Here is a 13,390-nt window from a genome sequence, read left to right on the forward strand (position 1 = left end):
GCATTTTTTGTGAGGCATTTTCACAACAATTGGTATCAGAGCGAAGTTGTAATGGCCTTTGCATCTTCTTTTGTGAAATTTGATGATGTCAAATTTGATGGAACTGAAAATTTTGGTTTGTGGCAGGTAAGGGTGAAGGATCTTTTGGTGTAGCAAGGTATGGTGAAAGTTTTATACATAATTGAACCAAATAGCATGGATGTAGTGACTTGGAATGAATTGGGAGCAACAGAAGTATCAACCTTTTGAATTTTTTTGGCTAAAATTGTGTTGTATCCTATCATAGATGAGGATTCTCTGGTATTAGTTTGGAAAAAAATTGGAATGCCGATATATGTATAAGGGTTCGTCAAAATCTGCAAGTGTAGTGGAGGAAGATTCAGAATGTAGCGATGGAGATATGCTATGTGTTTCATCAGGTTTGGAGTGCCTCACGGGTGATTCTTGGATCTTAGATTCTGGATAATTTTATCCTAAAAAATGGTTTGACACCTACAGGTCAGTTTATGTTGGTTGTATTTTAGTGGATAATGATATTTCATGCAAAATATTTGTTATTAGAAATTTCAAAATTAGAATGTGTGATGGTGTTGCAAGAACCATATGTGATGTACATTCGGGTCTAAAAAAGAATGTTATTTCATTGGGTACTTTAGACTGTAGTGGATATCGTAACAAGTCTGAAAGTGGAGAAATGAAAGTGTGTGAAGGTGACTCAATAGTGATGAAAGGAGAAAAAGTGGTGGGAACTATCTATGCATTGCAGACTGTTACGGTTGTAGGTGGAGCTGCAATTGTTGAATATGAGTTGGATATCTTGTGGCATATGTGGTTAAAGTATATAGGTGACTATATGTATTTAGATGTTTGGGAACCGATGATGATAGCATCAGGGGATAGACATATGTATTTTGTGGGTTTATTATGAAGGGTCTTGGTGTACTTCATGCAGTGGCTGAGGTGGAGAACCAGACCGGGAGACAGATTCTTAAGTTAGACATTGGGACTGAGTATGTTGGTTTTGTTCAAGGAGTTTTTTGAGCAGTGCAGATCATATGTAGGGCTTGCAGGGTACTTCTTGGTGAAGTAAGTGAGTATGGCACATTTCTCGTGTGACTAATCGCCAAAGGTATCAATAGATGGGAAAGTTGTAGGTGAATTTTGGGTAGATTTTATGGTAGACTACTTGATGGTGAGTGGATGTCCATTGGTGCACTATTCTAGTGATGGAGGATCTAGGTTTGATGTTATGCTCAAATAGTACACTTTTCTAGGGTATAAGAAAGGTGCGTTCAAGATAAGTGATCCTGTGGAAAACAAAAAGGTGATCAAGGACATGAATTTTGTTGATGAATCCATGGAACAACGTACTTAGGTAAAGGAAGAGACACAAATGCTTGAAAACTGCGGCAGCAACAATCATTTTATTCAAGTAGAGTTAGGGACTTAGGGAAGAAATGCAGGGAGTTTTATCTCGGGTCAACAGTATCACGGTATGAATCGGCATGTAATGCAGGTGGAGCTACAAACTTAAGGCAGAGATGGCATTGGTCATATTGTATGGTGTTTCAGCTTGGGAGACCTGAAAAATCACGATGGGCCCATGTACACTATCAGACCACCACTCACATATAAATTTGGTATTCTAGTGTTTCATGTATTCATTACTACCAGTACAAGGTTTTTACTATTTTTCAACTTGCAATGCATAGAAAAGGAAAAAAAAGAAAAGAAAAGAAGGAAGGATAAGTGTTAGGGTGGAGAAAATGGAGGTATTGTATATGTACTAGGTGTGTGAGTTGATGAGGAATCCAATGTGGAAGAGGGTGATAAGATGCAATGGAGTGATGTATCTGTTATGTGTGAATGACATGTTATTGACTGGAAAAACATTAACTGAGGCTAATCAGTTGGAAACTCAGTTGAAAATTTTTGACATGAATGTGTTGGGTCTTGGTCTGCTGATTCGCATGAACAAAACTGTAAGGAGATTGGTATTATCTCAGGGTAGTTCTGTGGATGGGGCTACAAGGAGATTGAAATTATCTCATGGTGGCTTTATAGATGGAACTATAGGGAGACTTTGTTTGTTGTCTCAAAGGGGTTTTATGGAGAATCAATATTGAATGTCTATCGTTTGATACCCAAGGACAAGCTATGATGTCCAAGATGTGTCAAAGGTCCCTTATGATTGTGCAATGGGGTGTTTCAACAGGCAATAGAGTCATTCGTTAGTTGTAAGTGTTGTTGAATACTATACATGGGGCTTTGGTGATATAAGACTTGTAGTAGCTTTTGTGTTTACTATTGTGGGATGGTTTTATTGGAAGCCTAAGGTGAAGTTTTCAGGTGTTGCTTCTACAACTATATCAGGGTTGATGATAGTAGCTGAATCTGCCATCGACAAGTTCAAGCGACGTTGCTTGGTCTTGGTGTTTGTCTCCAAGTGCTAGAAAGGATATGGTCCCAACCGAACGTTCTAAGGTCAAGGTGGAGCAATTAGATATATTTTTCAAGTTCTCCTAAGGGGCATATAATCGTCAAGGTGGAGATTGTTGTGTTTTTGTGGCTCTTACACTTTGTGGAGTGCATAGACAAAAGGGAGGAAAACACATGTTGAAGTCATTGGTGCTGTGCAGTAGGCACTCGTAGACGAATGGGCCTCATTCGTGTCAACGAGCCCAGTTGGTTCGTCCATGATTTCTTGCTAACACCCTTTGTTAATTCAGGTGTAATTCCAAGAGCGGGGGGTGAATTGGGTATTTTAAAAATCTTTAAGTTTATTTTACCACTTAATCCCTATTTCAATATTTAACAAATTAATAGCAGGGGCTTGAAATTAATTCAAATTATTATCTCAATAAATTTTGTTTTACCCAATTAATTATCAAGTGTGTATAATATAAGTCAACATACAAACATGAAAAATCTGATAATGAAATGCAAGTAGAAATTAAAAAGATAAGGGAAGAGAGAAGGCAAACATGATTTAACGAGGTTCAGCCAACCCCACCTATGTCTTTGCCTTGAGCAATTCACTCAAGGGTTCCACTAAATCCGTGCTCCTTTAACCAGGATGGAGCTTCCCTTACAATCCGCTGTATACAAGAGGCACAACTTCCTCCCCACCTGGTTCACAACCCGAACCATGATTACAATATAAAATTTCAAATCTACAAAACTCAATATTGCTTCTACCAAAGCTAGTGAGTACAATGGAAAATCTAACGCATATTCATATGATAAAACTTGAAGTTCAGTATGTATGTAACGATGATATCATTATATGAATGTTATGCTTTACAAATCAATCCTTTAAATCAATATATCCCAAATATGATTTTATAAATAAATGCTTTGGAGAAAAATAAGGTTTGATTTCAGAATACTTTAAGCAGGATTAGAAAACAAGATCTTTTCAAAAATAATCTTTGATAATGCACAAATCTATATTCTTGGTATCAATACTTCTTACACTAATCGAATAGCAACCCTTTGAATGAATATATATTTTAAACTTTCTTCAAGATTTTAGTTTTAAACAAAAGCTTTTCTCAAGTAGTGATCATCCACAATATATATATATATATATATATATATATATATAATAACTCAAGATCAACTTCTCAAAATGAATATTCAATGATAAGTTTGTGAGATGAAAAACTCTTTGAGAATAAGCAAACACTTAGTTTGATCACCAAATCTCAATACCAAAGTTGTTTGCACAATAGTTGCTGGAACCCCTTTTAAAAATCAATGTAGCCCAAGCTTTAATGTGATGTAAAAGCTTTGAAATCACAGACAAGAGCTTAGAAATAAGTTCAACAATTTTCAGAGATGTGTATACGCTCAAGGCTCCCAATTCTATTGCTAAAATTTGAGGCACTAGGGTTTAGAGGTTGATTATATCGGTAATCTCGGCCTTAGGATAAGTCCTGTCCGTTGGATCAATTTGATCAAGTGTATAACCCACGTGTTCTCTTGCTAAAGATCAAAATTTTAAACTTCTCGCAGGTTCAAACGACTAAAGATTCGGGTTCAGACGTCTAATGTTCCTTAAAGCACAAAAAATTATAGTCTGGACATAGCGTTAGACGAATGAATTGAGGGTTTAGTCTTTTGAAGTCCCTAGTTCAGACAACTAAACTGAAAGTTTAGATGTTTGAAGATGTTTTGCCTGTTCTATGTTTTAGCAATTAAATTTTTAGTTGATTCAACTAATTCTTCAGTCTTCTGAGGAAAATCTTCAGAAGTCTGAAGGGAAACTTCAGTCATCTGAAGTTGAATCTTCAGACTTTTGAGGGTAATCCTCAGTCGTCTGAGCAATCCAACTTCAGTTAATTTTATTTTTTTTCAAAAATCATTTTTGCTTTCTTACTTTGCTTCTTGATAAAACATTTTCTGGGGTTTTAAATAGAGTCTCTAAGTTAATGAATAACCCTTAAAAATTTTTTATGAGATGCATGAGTCCTAAGGTCAGTCTAGGGTATATTTTGAGCTTCGAATTAAATCATATGAAATATGTAAATATATTCATTTCTAAATACCCATTCCCAAGACAATCTTAAACTTGATGCTTGCATAAGATGCTTGCATCTTCATTCTTTTACTCTTCTTAGTTCCATAGCTTATGCCATGTTATATATATATATATATATATATATATATATATATATATATATATATATGCTTTAATACTCGTGCCTTCCATGACTTCATCACCTTTCGTGTATGCTAAGTAATGTTCCTGTTCACTTTCTCAATGCACAGATCAAATACCAAGTGATTTGTTATTATCAAAATAGGATTGGACTCATAGAGTCAACAATCTCCCTCTTTTTGAGAATGACAAATACATGAACAAAAATATAAAATGGGTTATGCCTAACAAGGCTCCCCCTCAAATAATGCACAATCATATATTCAGCAGTATGAAATATGCTCATACACAATTGAAAATAGGCAATAGTTTTGCACGTATAACTCATGTACTTTTGCCAACTATTTTTGTTATAACCTTATATTCTTCTCCACCTTTTGACATCAACAAAAAAGTATATAACAAAAATGTTCGGACATAATTAAATCTCAATTTTTTTTTAAATAAAAATATGCAACCTTTAGATTTCAAAAATTATACTATGAAATATGTCTCCCTGGGTTAATTCAATTTACTTCTCCCCCTTGCTAATGCAAAAAACTGTGTTGTTAAATTAAATTGCAATGTGAACATACACCGTATGTCAAATTTCATAGACATGGATACGCAAAAACAGTCCCTAAAGTTCAAACAGTTAACATGCACTTATCATGATATGAGTTTAATACCAAATGTGATACCAAATGGGAGCAAATGAGCCGAATTTGAATTTTTTTTTAACCAATTGTGAATATTAAGTGATGTTGCTTCCCCTAAATTATCTCATCTAATATAATTCTAGGCAACTTCTCGACTAAGCATCAGGCCTAATTCAAGTCTAATTTGGATAAACCTATCCTCTGTAAGTGGTTTCGTGAATATGTTTGCCCATTGTTCATCAGTGTATACAAACTCAAGTGTCACATCTCCTTTTTGCACATGATGATGAATAAAATGATGTCTAATTTCTATATGTCTAGTTCATGAATATAATATATGATTCTTTGAGATGTTTATTGCACTCGTATAGTAGCTTCTTATAGGAATTGTGTCATAGCTTGATCCAAAATCTGTCAGTTGTTGCTTCATGTATAACATTTGAGCACAACAACTTCCTGTCGCTATGTATTTTGCCTCAACTATGGAAAGAGCAACTAAATTCTGCTTCTTGGAAAACCAAGAGACTAAAGAATGTCCTAAAAAATGACATGTGTCACTCGTGCTCTTCCTATCCACTTTGCTACCAGCAAAATCAGCATCTGAATAGCTGATAATCTCAAAGGATGTATACTTAGAATACCATAACCCTAGTTCAATAGTTCCTATCAGGTATCTAAGTATTTGTTTGATAGTTAAAAAATGTGTGTAGCTTGAAATTTTGCGCACAATCATAGGCTGAAGATTATGTTAGGTCTGTTGGTAGTCAAACATAGTAAGCTACCAATCATTCCACGATAGAGCTTAACATCTACTAGTATACCTTATTTGTCTTTGTCTAATTTCAAAGAAGAGCTCATAGGTGTCCCTAGTATTTTTGCATCTTCCATATTAAACTTTTTAAGCAGATCTCTAATGTACTTCGATTGATTTATAAAAATTTCATGTTTTTCTTGTTTGATCTGAAGTCCTAGGAAGAAATTTAGTTCACCCATCATGCTCATCTCAAATTCATTTTGCATAGTGCTTGCAAACTCATTGCACAAGTCTTTATTTATTGCTCCAAATATAATATCATCGACGTATACTTGAACTAGGAGCATGTCATATTTCTTAGACTTTATGAAAAGTGTTGTGTCTATCATTCCTCTGATAAATCCATTATTCAGTAGAAAATCACTTAACCTTTTATACCAAACTCTAGGAGCTTGCTTTAAACCGTACAAGGCTTTAGTTAGTCTATAGACATATTTTGGATACTTATGATTTTCAAAACCTGGGGGTTGTTCTACATATACCTCTTCACTTATGTAGCCATTTAAAATGGGCTTTTGACATCCTTTTGATACAACTTGAAATCCTTAAAAGTAGCATAGGCTAAAAGCATTCGAATGGCTTCCATTCTAGCTACAGGTGCAAAGGTTTCTTCAAAATCTATTCCTTCTTCCTGGTTATATCCCTAAGCTACAAGTTTTGCCTTATTTCTAACAACTATCCCACGTTCATCTTTTTTGTTCTTATAATAATTGTCTTATCCTCATGTTTGGGAACTAATGTCCATACTTTATTTCTCTCAAACTGGTTTAACTCTTCTTGCATGGACATCACCCAAGATTCATCCTCAATTGCTTCACTCACATTCCTAGGTTTTTCTTGAGACAAAAAGGCAAAATGACTAATCATATTCCTAAGTAAGGATCATGTGGCTACTCTACGTAATGGTTTACCTATTATTTGATTAATGAGATGACTCTTTATATACTTTCATTCTCTAGGTAGTTCATTAACGTCATTTTCAATTTGATTAGTTTCAGCAGATGGTTCCTTAATTTCATTTCTCTTTTTTGAATCATTTTTAATAGAAAGTTTTTCAAATTCCTTATTTATCTCAATTTCATCTTCATCGGTCCTTTTAGAGAAGGGATTTGACTCATCGAATACCACATGAATGAATTCTATAACGGTTAATGTTCATTTATTATATACTCTGTAGGCTTTATCTCCTGTCATATGTCACGAGCATCTGCTATCCATATACCACTTGTCCTTCGAGAAGGACAATCTCAAGCACATCTGCAAAACATAATCAGATAACTACTTTTGGTACCTAGATTTCCTTGGGTCCATGGGGGTTAGTACTAGATTCTCCTTTGACTTTCCAGACTTTCTTAATTTTGATATCTTTATTTTTGAAAGAATAGTCAAATTTTATGTGACCCGACCTCTTACATTTAAAATATGTAATATTTCTATGATAGTCCTTAGTTGGAACATACGATTTTGACTTTTTTACAAAATATCCCACGTAGAGATGTCTTTTTTTTATTATTATTTAAGATTCTCCTTCCCATTAAAACCAAGACCTTCCTTCTCTAGGGAATTTCTTTGAGCTCCTAGGAGTTTTTCAAAACTATTTTGACCTTCTATAAATTTATAAATAATATTAGATTTATCTTTCAAATTCTATTCTAACTCCTTAATTTTCAAATCCATGTCTTTCATGAGAGATGCACGAGATTCATTTTGTCTTTCAACTAACTTCGAAAGTTCTTTCAATTTTAATTTCAAATTGAAATTTTTCTTATTCATTTTCTCAAGCATTTTAAGGGTAAATAGATATTCCTGATGCAATTCATCATAAGAAATCATCCTATTTTCATTTTCTGAATAACTTAAACAGTAAGATGAAGTAGAACAAAAGGATTGTACCTCGTGGTCATCGTGAGCCATTAGACTTAGATTCGCAATCTCGTCATCACTAGATTCAGATTCTGAACTACTGGTACTGTGAGTGTCCCAGCCCACCTTTCGAGCCTTCTTCTTCTTCTTCTTAGACACTTTCTTCAGTTGGGGACAATCTGGCTTGATATGTCCAAATTCTCTACAGTTATAACATATGGGAGGATCATCCTTTAGCTTCCTTCTTCTTAACTCTCCCTTTTCTATTTTTGAGCCCTTGATTTTTTCGGTGTATTTCTTGTTCTTTCTCACGAACTCTCCAAATTTCTTAGTGATAAGTGCCTTGTTTTCATCCAATTATGAATCACTTCCCTCAGTGGAGCAGTGAGATGATGCCTTAAGTGCTGTAGCTTTCTTTGCTTTAATTTGCTCATTCTTCCTCTCATTTATTGCAAGCTCATAGGTGTTGAGCGATCCAATTAGTTCATCAACAGACATCTCATTTAGATTTCTTCCTTCTTCTATTGCAGTTACTTTAGCTTCCCAAATTGGAAGTAGTCCCTTAAGTATTTTCCTGATCAACTCATAGGTAGGGTAAGATTTACCAAGAACATTTAAAGAATTCGTGATGTGTGTGAATCTAGTGTACATGGATTGAATAGATTCATCAGCAGTCATTTTAAATGCCTCATATTCACTAGTAAGCATGTCTATCCTACTATCTTTTACTTCTTTAGTACCTTCATATGTAACTTCTAATTTTTCCCAAATCTCTTTAGCAGTGTTACAGGCTATCACCTTATTAAACTCATTTACATCTAGTGCACAAAATAGCAAGTTCATTGCAACAACATTTATTTGCACAGATTTCCAGTCTTCCTCTGTATATTCATCTTCAGTCTTAGGAACATTTTCCTTGTCAATTACTTTCATGGGAACATGGTTTCCCTTAGAAACTATTTTCCATACTTTCCAATTAGCATTCAAAAGATATATACTCATCCTACATTTTCAATAGGTGTAATTTACACTGCAGAAAATTGGTGGTCTAGTGGACAAGTGTCCCTCACCGAATGGAGTTACACCGATGTGTGTCATGTGATCTTTTTTACAAAATGAATAGTTAAGTATATGTAAGCCCTCTTTGTTATCAAATGTTAATTCAGGTGTAATCCCAAGAGGGGGGTGGGTGAATTAGGTATTATAAAAATCTTTAAGTTTATTTTACCACTTACTCCCTATTTCAATATTTAACAAATTAATTGCTGGGGATTGAAATAAATTCAAATTATTATCTCAATAAATTCTATTTTACCCAATTAATTATCAAGTGCGCATAATATAAATCAACATACAAACATGTAAAAACTGAAAAATGAAATGCAAGCACAAATTAAAAAGATAAAGGAAAAGAGAAGTCAAACGTGATTTTACGAGATTTAGCCAGCCCGCCCTACGTCCTCACCTTGAGAAACCCACTCAAGGATTCCACTAAACTCAATATTGCTTCTAACAAATGAAATTAGGTTAGCTTCTCAAGAGGGGGGGGGGGGGTGAATTGGAATTTTAAAATTATTTCAATTTTAATTCTTTGTTTTATATCAACAATCACAACAAGTAAATGCAAAAACAATTCAACCACAACCAATTAACAAGATAATCAAAAACTTGATTTTTGTATCAAAAGCCATGTAATAAATTGTAAAGCACGCTGAATTTATGTAAGCCCTGTGTTTATTCCAAACTCACAATTCTTCTTTGTGTTTAGATTTTAAACAAACTTTTAGATTAATAAGTTTAGGATGATAAACCAACGTAGTGCCTTTCGGTTTTCGCAATCAATGCTGATCAAGCCAAAATGAATTATCCTCCGGTCTATTTAACAACCATACACTCAGAATTAACAATTTAAAGCATACATGCAGGTTGTAAGTATTGCTGAAAAATAAAGAGTAAGGAAGAAAAGAGACAAAAGATTTTACGAGGTTCGACTTATACCCAGCCTACGTCCTCGCCTTTGGAAAGCCACCAAAGGATTCACTAGTTCAGTTTCGTTGACGGGTGGAACAATACCGATTACAATCAGTCCTTCTGTTAGGCTAGAGCCTGCCTCTCCAAATGATATTCCCTCGTTTGGTCCAACGATTCTACAACCCTGAATCATTTATAAACAAGAACCAAAATAGAGAAGAGTTTGTGTACAAGAAAACACTTTCACAACACAGTAGGTTAGTACAACATTCAGCACAAGAATACTTCAAAGTAAATCAAATATAAAAGGATTGAAGCTCAATACTGAATTTAAATCACAAAATATCTTCCAAGTATGAAAGATTTAGACTTTGAAGGCTTACTTCAAAGTTTGTATCAGCAATAACTCAGTAGATGAAGATGAATGAGCACAAGAAAATTTGAGAACTTTTTAGAGAGCTTTGATTGCTGGAAATTACTTGGTGTAAAAAATCTTTGAAGTTTGGGGCTATTTATAGAAGTTTAAAAGTAATTCATTACCCCCAAAGTTTCCTTGAAGTAGTTTCCAAATTTTTCAAAATAATAGTCCTAAAAAAATCCACTTAAAAAATATTCCCGTCGAGAGTTTTTAAGCCAACGTTCGAGTGGCAATCGCCTGCCACGACTTGGAAGTCACCTGTCATAGAAGAAACTCACAACACAGAACACTGGCAGTCGCCTGCCAGAACTCAGGCAGTTGCTTGGCATGACCACCCAGGCGCCTGATTATGTTCAGGCAATTGCCTGGCATGCTACTGTCTCTTTGAAAAATTCTTCATTTAATTTGGCAGTCGTCTGCCACAAGAGGACAGTCGCTTGGCCCTTCTGTTTATCAAACACTTTTCTTTTTCAAAAACCTTTCTTTTCTTCGATTTGAAAAACAAACTTTAGGGTTTTTCTAAAAATATATTTTTGAGTTTCTTTTGATTTTATGGGAACTTCAATTCAGTTTATACTTGAAATTAACTTGAAGTACTTACATACAAACATCCTTAAAAATCTTCAAGTAAGTCCTTGTTCTTCCATCATCTTTGAGTTTCTGATATTTTCTTAGAGCTTTCATCAAATTATCTTTAATCCTTATGCTCTTCAAGACCTTTCTTGATCCATAAACTTTATAATCCTTTTGAGCTTTGTCACTACCTTTAAGATTTGCCTTTTTCTTGAAAAATTTTCACTTAAACCATATTAAACACATCATGATTTGTTATCATCAAAATAAGAATTGTAAGCCTTGTTAGGCCAACAACAAAGTTAGTGAGTACAATGGAAAACTTAACACATATTCATATGATAAAACTTGAAACTCAGTATGTATGTAATGATTATATCGTTATATGAATGTTATGCTTTACAAATCTATCCTTTAAATCAATATCTCCCAAATATGATTTTATAAATAAATGCTTTGGAGAAAAATAAAGTTTGATTTCAGAATACTTTAAGAAAGATTAGAAAATAAAATCTTTTCAAAAATAATCTTTGATAATGCACAGATCTGTATTCTTGCTATCAATACTTCTTACACCAATCATATAGCAACCCTTTGAATGAAGATATATTTAAAAATTTCTTCAAGATTTTCGTTTTAAAAAAAACTTTTCTCAGGTAGTGATGTTCCACAAATATATATATATATATATATATATATATATTGACTTCCCAAAATGAATATTCAATGATAAGTTTGTGAGATGAAAAACTCTTTAAGAACAAGCAAACACTTAGTTTGATCACCAAACTTCAATACCAAAAGTTGTTTGCACAATAGTTGTTGGAACCCCTTTTGAAAATCAACGTAGCCCAAGCTTTAATATGATGTAAACGCTTTGAAATCGTAGATAAGAGCTTAGCAATAAATTCAATAATGTTCAGAGATGTGTATACATTCAAGGCTCCGAATTACATTGCTAAAATTTGAGGCACTAGGGTTTAGAGGTTGATTATATAGGTAATCTCAGCCTTAGGATAAGTCCTGACCATTGGATCAATTTTATCAAATGTATAATGCGTGTTCTCTTGCTAAAGATCAGATTTTTAAACTTCCCTCAAGTTCAGATGACTAAAGATTCGGGTCGTTACAAATATTCCACAGAGTTACGAACAATTTATGTTTTATACATTTTTATGAAAATGAATTATGATTTTAGTTTTATGATGTAATTTACCATATATGATTTTAGAGCCCTGTGAATATGATGTTATGTTATGAGCACGATACCGTAGCTATATCTTGGGAGATAGTGCAACTACACGTCTTAGAGAGAATATTGGTATTGGATTGTCGAATCGAGAGCTGATAATATTTAGACATTCAGAAGTTGTCGATGAAAAGGCCTTTTTCATCGATGAATGAACCAGTAATCGTCGACAGTATAACCCTTTTCGTTGACGATTGCTTTTGGGGCTGCAAGGATGAATTCAAATTTTGAATGTGAACATTAAGATGGTTGAGTATTCGGAGGGAAACTTCCATGGGGTTGTTAAATATGTCATTTTGAGCATATTGTGAAGAGTGAGAGGAAGAGAAGGAGTGAAGATCATTGTAAACCATTATTGTGTACTTTGTGAACTTCATAGTGAAACGTTACCAATTGCTCCCATGGATGTAGGCTTTGTTGAACCACATAATTCCTGGTGTCATTGCTCTTATTATTACTTTGTTTATTTGCTGTGTTTGTGGAGAAATTCTGGATAATTACCATTTATATTGTTGCATTTGGTTGTGTTTAATCATTTACACAATATAAATATTCCGTTGTGCATTGTTTGAAGGGCATTTTCACAACAATGACTTTATTTGAAATTTTGGACAAAATAACAAATCATAACAAATAATGATAGATGACTTTAATGTTTTCAATGAACCCATCATTACCATACCAAAGTCCTATCCTTCACATTTACCCCCAAAGTGAACCAGTATTGCCTTAAAGCCCAAAAGCCTATAATCCAATACAAAATCAAAGACCATAATAGATTAAACTCACTAAAAAATCTAAATCAAAATCACAAATCAAGAAGTGAATTTTCAAGATATACTATTTATACATTTGAGACCAATGTAATTCTTTTTTAAGTTTCAAAATTTAGGATTATCCAACAGTGGGGAAAAAGAGCATTGTCCCTTTGGTTCCACTATATCTTCTATAGAGGAGACTACATTTGCAAGCTACCTATCACAAGGATCTTCATTTTATACATTAAATTTTGATTTTGCAATGAACAAAAACATTCCACGCATGTAAAAGAATAATTAAATGTCTAAAAAAACCATCCAACCTGCTGGCGTATCTGACCATCATCTTCAACATGAAAAGCATCACAACCATAACTCTTGTGAGCATCTTCAATGGAAGCATCTCCCTGAGTCCCATGCTAGGGGTGTAATGACCCCAAAAA

Source organism: Malania oleifera, chromosome 7 (genome assembly GCF_029873635.1).
Source record: "Malania oleifera isolate guangnan ecotype guangnan chromosome 7, ASM2987363v1, whole genome shotgun sequence".
Classification (NCBI taxonomy): domain Eukaryota; kingdom Viridiplantae; phylum Streptophyta; class Magnoliopsida; order Santalales; family Ximeniaceae; genus Malania; species Malania oleifera.